This window comes from Periplaneta americana, chromosome 8 (assembly GCF_040183065.1).
Source record: "Periplaneta americana isolate PAMFEO1 chromosome 8, P.americana_PAMFEO1_priV1, whole genome shotgun sequence".
Lineage (NCBI taxonomy): Eukaryota > Metazoa > Arthropoda > Insecta > Blattodea > Blattidae > Periplaneta > Periplaneta americana.
The window spans coordinates 54,575,469-54,591,583 of record NC_091124.1 but is presented as its reverse complement, the minus strand read 5'-3'; the positions used below and the strand labels follow the sequence as shown (position 1 = coordinate 54,591,583).

The following is a 16,115-nucleotide window of genomic DNA, read 5'->3' as shown; positions in this document are numbered from 1 at the left end:
TCTGTGCGCTGGCGTTTAGTTCCACTTTCAAGCGCTAGAGTTTAGTGTAGTCGAGCACACGCTAAGATAATAATTGAGTATAGAGTTGAGACACAGGATCCAAACATCGCCTACCTTATTGCATAATCCAGTAACGCTTTGCTTCAAATAAATTCAAGTTATCAGGTTTTTCTTATTTCTCTGTGACAAACTAGTTGTAATAATATTTTTTTTATATTTTATATATAATAAATTATTTTATAAAATAATTATATTATAAATGATATAATACATTATAAAATTATGTATCAAATTCGTTTAATATTTATATACAATATAATATAGGTAGCTATATGGTTTTATTTCTCATAAGAGTTTTGTTTTTCCGTTTTCAGTGCTATCAAATCACTACATATTTTAATTGTTGTTGGGATCAACGTCTCAACACTCTAGAGTCTACACATTACAGTTATTATTTCATGGGTCCAATTTATTTTATTTGAGTACATAATGTACCTAGATTTATTAATTGTACGTGTTATATTTCCGCTATGTCGAATGCTAGCTGGTGTGATGTCAGTGCCAACTCCAGGGAGAAAGCAGAATCTCACGCTCAGACTGGTTTGAAGATCATTGAAATCAGTCCTGCTACATCAAAGATACCGAAGCGAAGTGTCTATACTGTATAATTATATTTACGCTGTTCCCCCAGAGCAGTCATTGACCCTAGCCCTCCCACATACCACTTGCACAGAGGTCTTGTTTCGTCTTTCTACTTCAAAGATTCCTGGGACGGACTATAGAAGAAGTTTTAAATTTATTTACATTTATATGAAATTATTTAATAGGCTATAAGTACTTTACCGTTTTAATTATGGTTGCAGATATTAAATTATACATTGAATATTTTTCCCGACTTGATAAAAGTGAATTAAATGTGGAGAAACGCTTAAAATGCTTTTTAAACGAATAAATTCATGAATTTGTTTTCAAGTTGATGTACAAATCATTAAAGATGAACAGTCGGATTATTTAATATATTTTATGTTCGACCATGCCGAAATGTAGTAATTATACACCTGGTAGCAGCCCTTTAATCGACCTCATTAAAGTACACCTATTCATTAAAGTTCAGGTGTTCCACCAATCAGAAAATACCATTGTAGCAATATGAAAGCGCAAGTATCGATTATTCTCGGATATGCCGCGGAGGCTGGAAATCCAACACTGTCGCAGAAGGTTATGTTGAAGAATCGATCCAAAATAAAATTGAAATCTCAAATACAATATTAAACTCAGTCGAAAAAAAAAAACACAAATTAACATCAATTCACCGTCATCTTCCAGCCTTTCACAAAGCACATTCCCGCAAATTCATTTCACTAATTGCACAATAAATCACCCATATTTGAAATAAAGTCAGTTCTGTTACTAAATTAATTCAATTTGTCATCTCGTTCTTCAATGTCTAATTCAATTTCAAGGTTACATCAAGATTAAAGTTTATTTTATTCTCTAGACTATATCAAGGTCAATGTCGACATTTGTTTCTCGGAAAAAATCAATACTTTCGCGTCTGCGCACATCTCACAATTTACGAGGTATTGCACAAGATCAGTTCCGCTCCTCAGTCAGATAAGAATAACATGAATACCTGTGAATAATTTCAAGTTAGAAATATGGTCGAGCATAAAAAGTCGTATGAAACTTGACTATAATGGTAATTAAGACGCTCGTATGAAAATTATGAAACTCGCTTGCGCTCGATTCATAAACATTCTCGCGTCTTAAATACTACCATTATAGGCTCATTGCATAATGTACTATTATTCGTTAACGAGCTCCCTTCCATGTGGGACGGATGGAGAAAACCAGGCACAAATCACCGTTCCCCTCATACACGCACGAGTCTTTTGACTTTCAGTAGTGTTCACCCTTCTTCTTTTATTCTGTTGTAGTTTGTGCACCTGCGCTTTAGGAGGAGAAAGTTAAGATAGCTGATATGCAGTATGCAGACAGTTAGTAAAGTTGTTTTAAGTCAAGTTGAACATTCATCATTGGACATTTAAAGTTTGCAATTTAAGTGCACAGCGTGATTCTATGGACTGATGCATATGGAGATAGCGCGCACAGAATGTTGTATCTTACAATGCGATACTGCAAACTTTTAGTCGACTTGCAGCCAGCGTAACTTTTGCAGTAGACGAGACGTCTGTAGTTTAAACAAGTTGGCTGCACTCAAAGTAAGTATAAGATTGAAGTATAAGTTGCGTTGTGGTAGTTAGTTTTCTATTGCGTGCTATTTAATATACAGGAAACAAGTCGTGTTTCAACAATACATTAGAATATCAGATATTTCCAGACATTATTTTGAATAATGCAGTTGAGTAAGGAATTCAGTTTTCATTCTGTGCTATAATTATCAGATTATATACTCTATGCGAAATATTTATTATTCAGAGTGCTCACCAGTGGCGTAGCGTCAATGTAAGCTAAAAAGCTCAGCTTCCCCAGTTAATAATAATTTCATAATAAACCTGCAGTTTATGGACAAAATTATTTATTAATTTTAATAGATTTTATATTTACGCGTTAAATATTGTGATGCGGCAGCTCAAGATGATTTGTGATGCAGCAGCAAACAAGAATCCTGCACACACCAGCTTCCAAACAGACTGGTTTCTTCTGTGTCATCCACCCGCAGATTTTCCATCCCTTTCTAACTAAACTACCCTAGTCGCAAGGCTCGCTTTAACATTTAAAATAAATAGTTTCCTACTTATCCCTTTTCGCCAGTTGTGTTCAGTTGAAGTGTTAGTGTGCATTGTGGCTGATTTAATAAATAATGAGCGAAATAACAGTTCCTGACACTAATTTAATTGATTTTTTAGGACAATTGTATTATCAAGACTGACGTACGAACAAAAAGAAATGACCGAGTCCCTTGCTGTCAATGAAGGACACAACCAAAAGACAGACGCATAATTACGTAATGATACTAATATTGTGATTTCTCTAAGTATGACAGGGAGTGAGCTGATGTTATATGTATACGTGTCTATTTGTTAAGAGATATGTCTAAACCGTGAAATCATATTTTACTACGTATCATTATTTTGAGGTCATGACTTATCGGTATTACGTACGATGTTCCAACCAATCTTCGACTGCTGAATTGACATTGACTCCTATTTATTTTAAGACTGTATTTTTGTAATACGTTTTCTCATATTGCATAAAAGACAACTTGAGTTAGCTTCCCCTGCTCAAAATTTCATGCTACGCCACTGGTGCTCACATAAAAGTATATTCTATTGTCCATGTGCTAAAAAGGGTAAATGTTCATCTTCCCTCTTGCTTAAAAAGTCCCTTGTGCAGACGCTTGTATTTCCCTATTTTGACTATGCTGACATTTTACTGACTGACCTTTCCAGCGACAACAAAACGAAACTTCAACGTGCTCATAATTTGTGTGTACGTTTTGTAAGCAATGTTCGTAAATATGATCATATTACCCCATCCCTGGAAACAATAGGTTGGCTTAAACTAGATAAGAAAATAAATATACATTCACTTCTCCTTCTCTTCGAAATCTTGAACTCTTCTATTCCTTCGTACCTGTCGTCTCGCTTCACCTAGCTTTCTTCCTACCACAATCAGAACACACGCTCTCGCCATGAAACAATACTAACAATACCATCCCATCGCACCTCCTCATACTCATCCTCTTTCACAATAGCCCTGCCAAGTCTCTGTAATTTGTTACGTGCTAGCATCAGGGACTGTCGAAGTAAAATTGAAACAAACGCAAACTTACTAGGCACTTGATGAGGCTCGTTCAGACATGGCTTCTTGTAAATAGTTCTCTTAATCTATCACAAAATATCTCAATATATGGTAATTTCATCACTATAGAATTTTATTATTCTAGGTTTAATTTGTAATTTAGTAAATACAAAAATATTCTTTGTTCTTAACTTCTATGATAAATTGTCTAGCTTTCATTAATCAGGTAATCGTGTCGTACTTTAATTTTTATTGTAATTGTAAGTGTAAATTTAATATTAATTGTAATTTTATCCTTCATATTATAGTTGTAATCCCCTGGTAGAGGGGCAGAGAAGGCCTGATGGCCTTATCTCTACCAGGTTAAATAAATAAATACTAAAAAAAAAAATACTACTAAAATAGATCCATAGTTGTATGGTTTTTAAATTACGTTATCAATGTCAACATTACTGCATTTCTCTTCATCATTGTCAATATTTTCGGTACCACTCTCGTCATTTATCTTTGCCATATCTTGACGTCATTATCGACTTTGTAATTATAATTGATTTGTTTATTATGATTGTATTCGACGCCATTATAATCGTTGTAATTATTGTTGACTTCATTTTTTCATTATAGGATAACCTTCTTAGCAATTCACTCAAATTATACTGGCTTGAAAGATCACTGACTATATGGTAACTTCGTAACATACATCGTGATAGCGTTGTATTTTCAAAATTGTCTCATAATAATGTCTTTCTGTTATCTAACATTATTTGTAATATATTAGCATTCTATGTATTTTAGTTTAATTTTCCTACACAGTTTCTATTTCATTGTTTAATTAATAGTTCATAGTATTTTACGGTACAATTCTTAAATAACTCTTGTATACACGTAATTTTTATCTAAATCAAATTGTTGTATTATTTGTAGCTTGTAAGTTCATACATATACATATAAGAATACTTTTTGCTGGTTGAGTGGAAGAGAAAGCCTTACGGCCTTAACTCTGTCAGGTAAAATAAATTATTATTATTATTAATATTATTATTATTATTATTATTATTATTATTATTATTATTATTATTATTATTATTATTATTATTACATTTGACGTCACTAACAGCATCGTTGTAATTACCGTCGAATTCATTATTTTCAATATCTTCGATGTCACTATCATCATACTTCTAATTATCGTCGATTTCATTATTTTCGACGTCACTCTCATCTTCGTTGTAGTTATCGTCGACTTCATCATTTTCATTATCTTCGACGTCACTATCATAGTTGTAATTATCGTCGACTTCATTATTTTCATTATATTCGACGTCACTATCATCATCGTTGTAATTATCGTAGACTTCATTATTTGCATTATATTCGACGTCACTATCATCATCATCATTATCTCGACTTCATTATTTTCATTATCTTCGACGTCACTGTCATCATCGTTCTAGTTATCGTCGATTTCATTATTTTCGACGTCACTTTCATCTTCGTTGTAGTTATCGTCAACTTCATCATTTTATTATATTCGACATCACTATCATCTTCATTGTAATTATCTCGACTTGATAATTTTCATTGTCTTTGACATCACTATAATCATCGTTGTAAATTATCGTCTACTTCCTTATTGTAATGACGTTAATAATATGATCGTTGTCACAATATCAGGATAGTTTTCACTATCATTATTACCGTCATTGTTGTCATTATCTTTAACATTGCCATTTTCGTCACTAACATAATAATAGTTCTCATTATTCATTTTTGTCGCAGACAGAATCATGATTGTACAATTATTATCGCATAATAAGTGAATGGTGCTGTGTCCGAAAATTAGATGGGAATCTAAGTATACTCGTTAAAAGCATCAATTTTCCATTAATTTGATGGTGTTATGTGTAACCTGTATCTCAGTTTTTCTCGAATTACAATTTTATTACTTCTGTGGTGGAGCACATTGCAATATATATACTAGCCAAAAATGAAGAAGAGGAGAGGGAACAGTTAAGTGTAATGACCAGTAAAGAAATAACTAAACAAGTTTTGTCGCATAAACCGAGGGGAATGAAAACGTTGTTATCAAGTATGACAAGCTAAGTCGAAACAGAGAATTCTGTTTGTCAGACCACAGACTATAACTTTTACTCTAACACACTAAAAGTTTAACGAGAAATAAAATTCAATATAACTTTCTATGTTTGTTTTTGTTATTGATGTTCTTTAACAATAGTAAGTGGTCTTGAAGTTTGTCAATCATGACTGTTATTAAATTAATGTTGTATTACACAATAATTCAGGAGTTTCTAATGCTAACTAGGAAAACATAATAAAATTGAGATTTTGTAAAATAATGTTTTTGAGATTTTCGTAAAAACACAAGTTTCAAAATTAAAAATTGCGAAATGTAGTTTCGACCAGAACGTCTGTCTGCCTGCCGTGTACAGAGATTTCTCTTACAAACTACTAGACAGATTTTGTATAGGCCTACATTCAGTTTATCGGTTGGAACAAGTTACGTGGTTGAAGTTTTATCCAAGGTTTTCCTTCAAACAGCTGAAGCGAAATTACTAGGTAAATTTCGGCGTTGGACCTCGGACTCATTTCGCCATTATTTATTCAATTGGCATTATCATCATTACCGTAGTCCGGGTTAAGTTCACAATGCAGTGTGCTGTATTCGTAAAAGAGCGCGACCGCTCGGCGACAAATATAATTCGCAGAACTAGAGTCGTAAGTATAATAAGCCTTAGGCTGCGGTGCAAAGCTACAGGCCCCTCCTTCGTATATCAGGCAGAAAAAAATTATACATCGGAATTTGATAAATTTAAGTAACTGACGATTTTAAATATCAGAGCTGAATAATATCTAGTGATGCCACATACAGTAGAAACATGACTAAAATTTCGTCAAAAATACTGAAGAAGAGCTTTATTGAATGCTTTAGAACAAGAAAATTAGCACAAAAACATAATTAAATATTTTGAACAGAATTACACAAAATATTCTATTATGTGGCGGAAAGATGCGGCCGCTGACATAACAGATTAGAACTACACAGAAAAGTCATTAAGTTACAAACTGAAGTAGCAACCTACATCTTTGAATGAGACACCTGTAACTATCACCCCTATATGTCAGTATTATTCTGGTGTCAAGATCATCGATTTGCGCACAAGCGAAACGAACAAGCAGCAGTTACAAGATGGTGATGCCTCTGCACAAACGTATACCATTGTCAAGCAGTGCTCGTTGTGGGATTTTTTTGGGTAATAATCAGACAGCAAGAGATATTCATAAAGAAATGCTGCCAGTATGTTCAGCATTGCCTATCACGTCAAGCTGTCTACAAATGGGTGCAAACGTTCTCTGAAGGGCGGACAAGTATTGAACAGAGATTCGATTGGGGAGTCGAGATTATCGTCATGGAAGCAAATATGCAATAGGTAAGCTACTTGATCCTAGCAGACAGAATGAAGGGGGCGATATGCTAGCCCGGACACTCACAGGTAATGAGTCTTGGATGCTTCATAATCAGCCCAAGACAAAGCGTGCTGGAGAAGTGCTGCCATCTTGCGACTGCTGTTGCTTTGTTTCGCTTGAGCGCACATCGATAACACTACCATTTTGCGACGATAGCTTTAAGCGTGACATTAAAAATGTAGATCGCTGCTTGCGTATTTTATGTCCTGGGAAGTGTAAGAGAATACCTTATGGCCTTAACTCTACCAGACTAAATAAATAAATAAATAAATAAATAAATAAATAAATGAATGCATAAATGCATAAATGAATAAATGAATAAATGAATAAATGAATAAATGAATAAATAAATAAGTAACTAAGCAACTAAGTAAATTAGTAAATAAATAAATAAATAAATAAATTAATTAATTAAATAAATAAATGAATAAATAAATAAGTAACTAAGCAACTAAGTAAATAAATAAATAAATGAATAAATGAATAAATAAATAAATAACTAAGTAAATTAGTAAATAAATAAATAAATAAGTAACTAAGCAACTAAGTAAATTAGTAAATAAATAAATAAATAAATAAATGAATAAATGAATAAGTAACTAAGCAACTAAGTAAATTAGTAAATAAATAAATAAATACATGAATAAATGCATAAATGAATAAATGAATAAATAAATAACTAAGTAAATTAGTAAATAAATAAATAAATAAAGAGATAAGCGAAATAAATAAAATTAAATCGCAACTTCAATTCTTAATTTACTAACTCTCTTAAAATGAGAACAGCCGATCGAATTGGATTTTATGAATATTGGCTTACAAGTGAACGACAACAAAGAGGAATGAGGAGATTTGGGAAACTATTATGTGTTATGTCCTCAGTTAAGTCACTAAAACAATTTAAATAGATTGTAGAAACCTTAAATGGTAAGGTCAAGCAGAACGTATGGACGAAAATTGATATCCTAAACAAATAAATTGGTCTCCAACAGGGGGAATAAAACGTGGATAATCAGCTTTTAAATGGAAGTCATTGTTTAACGCAAATAAGATGACTGAAACGACAGATAGGATTGGTGACTAAAGACTATTAACCTATAAAGGAAAGAAGTTCGTAGAAGTAGAATACATTATCTGGAAAATTCGAGGAATGTTCATGTAGATATAATAAAAACGAGAATTTAGAATAATGGCTGAAGAGTAAAAAGAATTAAAGGAAAATTCTGATATCGAAACTATTTTCCTTATACTTTGTACTGCTTAATATGCATCCCGCCATCTGAATATCTTATGCATGTATCATAATAAAGTAACGCCTTACCAACACACGAAGGCAGAGAAAACTGTCTCGTGATATATGTTGGAAACGCTGTGCCCAACTATGGGATACTATAAATTGCAATCGTGAACGGAATTTTTGCGACCCGCTGCAAAGGATTTATTAATAATTTCAAACCATAATTCAAAGAATTGAATCAAGTTCTTTCTTGTGGTTACAAAAGAAATAAAAAACTGTTCGCCTGCTAGAATAATATTTTATATTCCATGTCTTAACAGAAGTGAAATAAGATCAAGCTAAATATAAAGATTAAATTGTTTAGAATGGAAAAAAAACAGTGGATGGCTTAATTCTTTATTGAATATGTCAACGAATGGAGTTGTGAATGAATGGATGATTGTAGGTATGAATATGTAGAGAAGGGAATGTCACTGAACGATTTTATTGTAGAAAATGTGAATGAATATGTAAATTAATGTAGGATTGAATGGAGAAAAATATGGCGAGATGGATTAATCATGAATGAATGGACGTAGTAAGTGATTTATTTATGAAGAACCTGATCACAAAATGTAAGAACAATAGGGATTTAGAGAATATAGAATAAACAAAAAGTGGATTAATGCACTGGTGAATGAACAAGTAACGATACATTAATAAATGCACAAAGTGATGAACTATGACCGATGATTGAGCTATGGAAATAAGACAATTACAGGAACAAATGTAAATATTTCTCAACTGAAAAATGAATGTCATATGAGCGAATAGAAGAAAGCATTAAATGAATGAATTAACTCATAGATGTATTTATTTATTTTTATTTTGCTGATAATTGTAACATAAAATATAATATATACAAACTTTCGCACGGGGGATTGCAATGGGGAAAAACTGCACGAACAATGTATGATTTCAAGAGGAAACGGATAAAGTAGTGAGTGAAAATGAACGAATTCACGAGAGAAAGAATAAGTGGGAGGGTGGATCAATAATAGGGAGCCGTAATGAGTGGGCAGATAAATCAATACATTGTCGGAATGAATGAGTCGTCAGAAGAAATGAATATCCGGCGGAAAGGAGTAGGCATGTGGGCCAATATATGTCGGAATGAACACTTGGACGAATTAATTAATGTTGAATAGAAAGAATGAATTTAAAAGACGATTCAATCACGGTAGAAGGAATGGAAGTATGAGCTCATACATGAAAGTACGAATGAATGGACGGTTGAATTAATACACGTAAGTAGGAATGAGTGGACGAATAAATTAATACACGAAAGAATGAATGGACTAATTAATCAATACACGAAAGAAAGAATGAATCGACGAATTAATTAAACACTGTAGAATGAATGAATGGACAAATGAATTAATACACGAAGGAATGAATGGACGAACGATTTAATACATGAAAGCAAGAATGAATCGACAAATTAATTAAACACGGTAGAATGAATGAGTCGACAAATTAATTAATAAACAAAGAAAAGAATTAATGGAAGAACGATTTAATACATTAAAAAATGAACGAGTCGACAAAGTAATTAAACACAGTAGAATGAATTAGTGAACAGATGAATTAATGCACCAAAGAAAGAATAAATATAGGGATGATTTAGTACACGAAAGGATGAGTGAGTCGACGAGTTAATTAAACACAGGAGAATGAACGGGCGATTTAATACACGACATAATGAGTGAGTCGACGAATTAATTAATCACGGTAGAATGATTGAGTGGACAGGTAAATTAATACACTGAAGAGTGAATGAATTGACGGATGATTTAATATAGGATAGAACGAATGAGTCGACGAATTAATTAGGCAACGTAGAATGACTAAGTGAAGGGGTGAATTAAAACACGAAAGGATGTATGGATGAACGGATGATTTAGTACATGAAAGAAGAAGTGAGCTGAAGAATTGATTAAACATAGTAGAATGAATGAGCGAAGATATGATTTAATATAAGGAAGAGTGAACTAGTTCACAGATAAATTAATACATGGTAGAATGAATTAATGGAGGGGTGAATTTATACATGTCACAACAGAGGATCGTAAAGAAAAATTAGTTTTCATTTACGGAGAAAAATGAGTAGAAAGATGAACGAATACACGGTAGAATGAATACGTGGACGTATTAAGGAATACAAATAGAATGAACGAATACACACTAGACTTAACGAGAAGATCCACGAATTAATAGACAACAGAATTAATGCATGATATTATAAATTCACAGGGGAATGATTGAATAAATGTGCGGGAGAAGTATTGCACAACAGAATAAATGACTGGACATATGAATTATCAAAGGTAGAGTGAATGAGCGGATAAACGAATTAATCGACAGCAAAACGATTGACCGCGAAAAGATGTACATGATAGGATGAATGACTAGCTAGACGGATGGAACAAGGGACAGATGAATCAATTCACTGTAGAATTCATGAGTAGAAATGAACGAATACATGACAGAATGATCGTTTGAAGGATGACTTAATACACAAAAAAATGAGTGATTTGAGGGTTGAATTAATACGAAAAGAATGAATAAGTCGACGGATGAATTAATACATTGCAAAATAAATGATTGGATGGGAGAATTGATACCGGTAGAATTAATGAGTGAAGAAACGAATTAATCCACTGCAGAACGGTTGGCCGGATGAATGAATATATACATAATAAATTAGTGGAAAGATGAATGAATTCACAGTAGAATTAACGAGTAAACCGATGAATGAGTGTACAAAGAATTAAGGACTGGACAGATGAATTAATATACGAAATTATTAATGATTAGAGGGGTAGATTAATACACGAAAGTATGAGTGATTGGATGGATTAATTAATACAGGAGTATGAATGATCGGACGGAAGAATTAATACATGTAAGTGTTACTGATTGGACTGATGAATCAATACACGAAAGTATTAATGATTGGAAGGATGAATTAATAAATACAGGAGTGTATGAATGGTTGGACGGAAGAATACAAGCAATTATAAGTGATGGACGGATGAATTAATACACGAAAATATTAATAATTGGATGCATAAATTAATACATAAAAGTATTAATGATTGAATTTATGAAATATTAATAATGATTACGTACAAAACAATAGTATTTGTCGCTCTTCTAAGATCGCCTGAGGACAGCATTGCTTATAATGGATATAGAGAAACAGCTGTTTTTAGTTCTCTTGGCTATAGGAATGGCCATGTTCTTACAACATGATGGAGGTTCAGTACATTTAATAGTCAGGTGACTCGTCATATAAAATCTGCCAATCCGTGAACGATTGATCGGACGCAGTGGTCACGTGTATTAACCAACAAGGTGTCCAAACCTTATTCCTTTCTATTTTTGTCTGTGGGAGTGAATGAAATCCGATGTGTACAAGAACAAAGTAAACACAAGGGACGAAATGTTCGCTCGCATTATGAATAGTACTGCCCTCATAAAAGAAAAAGACCACCTCTGGAGTAAAACACTTATCCATGTCAACAGAGCGGAAAAGTGATTGAACTGTTGAAATATGTTTATACCGTGTAAATAAGAAATGATTGTAAACATTAAGATATTTGAATTCCCTTTTTGCCACTTACAATTGTTATATGTATCATTCAAACCTCTGTAGCTATTTCAATACCCATTGAAAACTGGACACACTTTTCTATGAACTTTTTACTCAAAATAGTCCTTACTACAAACCCAAAAAGTATTTACTCTTTCTACTGAATAATCCTGTACATAAGGTTGAATGAAATCAATAATGAATGAAAGAATAATGTTCAGTGAATTAAAAAAATTTCTTTTCTGACTATATTCTGGTAACAAGAAATTCAAACTTTTAAAAATATTTCAGGACATCCTACCCTGAGCTCATACTTCAGTGTAAATGCTATTAATCGGATATCCCACTGTTACTATTAACCCTCCTGTTACCAAGAGGGGTAATAGAATTACCTCACTGATGATTTTTCAATATTATTTTCATTTTTCTCCATATCTCTTTTTTTAAATTCCATGTTTTTGTCTGTTATATGTCTACTAACAATTTAAATTGAGAATAACATAAATAATTAATCTAATTTAAAATGCAATTCACATTATTCAAGTGGTTTGATCTTATTATCCTCCTTGGTAGTCTGCGTCATGAAAATTCTAGGTTATTACATTCAATCTGTACTATCTTAATTCTCTTCATTTCTGAGTTTGTCTACCTCAAAATTATTTTATTTTGTGGTATTTATAACAATTTTTATATTGTAACTTATATTATCATGAACTTTGTTCCCATTTTTTTTAAATTTCTGTGTGTTATGGCTTTTCTAAAAGTTATTTTCTTAGAAATAAGTAGAGGAGCCTGTTTTGAGATGTTCACTGTAGTACAGGTAGTGTTCAAATATTTTAATTTCAACAGAGAATTAAAATTTGATTTATTAATTTTATAATTTTATTAATTTATTTTCAGAACTTAAATGTTATTTTATTTTATTTTATTATAAACAAATGTTTTTGAGATGTTTTGAGGTATTCGAATGCTTAAAGTTTAAGAATTTACTGAAGTGATTTCCAAATTATGTTATAGTACTGTGATTTTCGTTGCTTTAAAACGTGTTTTCTACCATACCAAAACTATATAGCATTGAGGAGTTTATGTTGAAATGGAAGGGAGGCAAATTCAATGTATTGTATATGTTACTTCAAAGTGTCATCAGTAACACATCTAAAGTTTATTAATTTTGGTATACTGTACGTTTTCAACAAAATAGAACAGGACTTTTGAATCAGCCTGTATTTTTATAATATTTATAAATATTTTGTATTTTTATATGTCTAGCCAATAATACATAAATTCTTTATATTCCAAATCCTTAAGAAAATTCTTTATATGATTTTGATGGGGGTAATTCTGTTAACCCCCCTTGGTAGTAGTAAGTTAATACAGCTCCCTCAGTTACTGGACTTATTTCTATTTGAATTCAGATGTAAATTGGTTATTAACAGAAGCATATAAACTGGGATATAATTTATAAGATTTTTGTTTATATCTCATTAGTTGAATATGTTAATTGGAAAGAATATTACAATATTTAACATTATTAAAATCATAACAAAATAATAATAATAGTGATAATAATAACTATGTTACTTCAAAATATTCTGTATACAAATAAACGTAACTAATAACTTTCAGTCTTCAAGAATTGTATAGAGATTATGAGTTCTATGAAAAGGGTTTCAGAAGAGAGATTATTATATTTAAAGTCATTTACTATTTAAATAAGCTACACAATTTTTGTGTGAGAATAATACCACCTCCACATTTCTATACAAATTATTTCAAGATGCGATTGTCTGGAAAGAAGAAAAGATGCTGGATATGAAATAAGAATATTGAGGAATGGAAAACTTCGCAGAAATCTAATAAAGACTAATATAATACCACTTGTTTTATCTTATGACGTCAATATTCACGTCCAACTCAAGGAAAAAAACCGTTCTGGGACGATTCTATTGACAGTGAAATGAGTAGCGTCAAATAAAAAAAATATATTACATAAAGATAAATGTTGTCTTGTGATATACTATCTGTCACGCACTAATTAATATTTATGCAATGTAACTGTAATACAGGTGCACATTATAACAAACTAATAATAATAATAATAATAATAATAATAATAATAATAATAATAATAATAACTTATTACCGGTAATCACATCGACAGGCATGGTACTAACGTCACTAGTACACACAACTCCCACAATATATCATATGGGTAAAAAAAATAGGTTTTCTCAATTACTTTTTATTACTACTACTATTATTATTATTATTATTATTATTATTATTATTATTATTATTATTATTATTATTAACTAGCCGTACCCGTTCGCTCCGCTGCACCCGTTAGAAATGAATATAAAACAATTACATAATTAAAATAGGACATTTGATCCAGAGAACATTCGTGTTTGATAGAAGGATAAATCGTTTAATATGTTACTTAATTTAAAATGTATTTAAATAATTCAATTCGATCATTTTGGTCCAGAGATCACTCATTTGGTGCAATGACAATTCCTTTAACATGTTTTTAATTTTTATTACATGCAACCATAGTTTAATGAACATTGACATCATTTAGATTTAATGTGTATACTTTATTTTACTTGCTATATGTTTCCATTGAATTATGGTAATAACTTAATTTTAATCCTTGTTTTCTACGTATTCAGTAAATGGCGCTTGGCCCACTATGGTTCTGAACCCTTTAAATAACTTATATTATATTATATTATATTATATTATATTATATTATATTATATTATATTATATTATATTATATTATATTATATTATATTATATTATATTATATTACATTATATTATATTATATGTTATTATTTATATTATATTATATAAAATGTGTGTTGATAACGGATGTAACTTACATAAACATTATTTTAAGAAATACAGGAAACGAATATACAGAATAGCCTATCAAGGTTTCTGTGCATAAGAAGCTATTTTAATCTTACCTGTCCTCATTTCACTCAGAAGTTACTGTAATAACATTATAGCATTATGTCCATCTAGACAAACTACACTTTCAAATGGTGAAATAATAATTAATTATACAAATCGGTTGATTTAGCTTCCGATATTACTTCATACAAACACAGAAACATTCTCTGTAGGCTATGTTTCATAGCTTTCGATTGTTGTTGTCCAAGGCCCTTATAGACGAAGTCACTTGTTTTTTATTTTCTTACACCGCCTTAGATGGCAGTTATTTTAATTTTAAAACTCATTTATCTCTTAAATATCAGTCCTATCAAAATTTTTCAAAGAATAAAACTTATCGGAAATGATTTTTAAAGAAACTTTTGTTATGTAACATTTTTTACAAAAATCAATAATAAGCGAGATATTTCGATTTATTTAATTCAGGCCCCCTTATAACCCCCTTTTAAATAACGTATTTTGAATGCCATATAGCCTAAAATCTAAGTTACAAGGAACTTAATTTATATTCTAATTTTCATCGAAATCCGTTCAGCCATTATCGCTTGAAAAGGTAACAAACATCCAGACAGACATGCAGACAGACAGACAGACAGACAGACAGACAATAAAAAATTTCAAAAAAGCGATTTTCGGTTTCACAGTGGTTAATTATATATGTAATGACCAATTATTTTTGGAAAATCGAAATTACCAGAAACATTTCGGCTACAGATTTATTATTAGTATAAATATAGTGTTTGTTATTTTAGCAGGCCAAATATAAAACACGTGAAATTAGGCTTATATTTCATTTATTATTAGTCATAACTTATTTATGACGTTCGAAAGCGAAATTGGGACCCTTCCTTAACCCTGGGGTCTTTTCTGACCACTATCTTTTATAGTTAATATCTACATTCTACATCCATGTACTCCGAAAAGTTCCAGTAACCTAGATATGCTATTCTTGGTTATTTTAGTTTCCTTTACAGTTGGGCTTAAATTATTATTTCATAATTTATTGTATTTCGATTTTTTCATGCTTATTTCT

The 16,115-nt window shown here is 31.2% G+C and overlaps 1 protein-coding gene across 1 annotated transcript in view; it reads left to right on the top strand.

Annotated features, from left to right (window-relative positions):
* Window positions 1-16,115, top strand: part of LOC138704728 (uncharacterized) — a 1,357,586-nt gene that overhangs the window by 204,600 nt on the left and 1,136,871 nt on the right. The gene's annotated exons all lie outside the window — the stretch shown is intronic.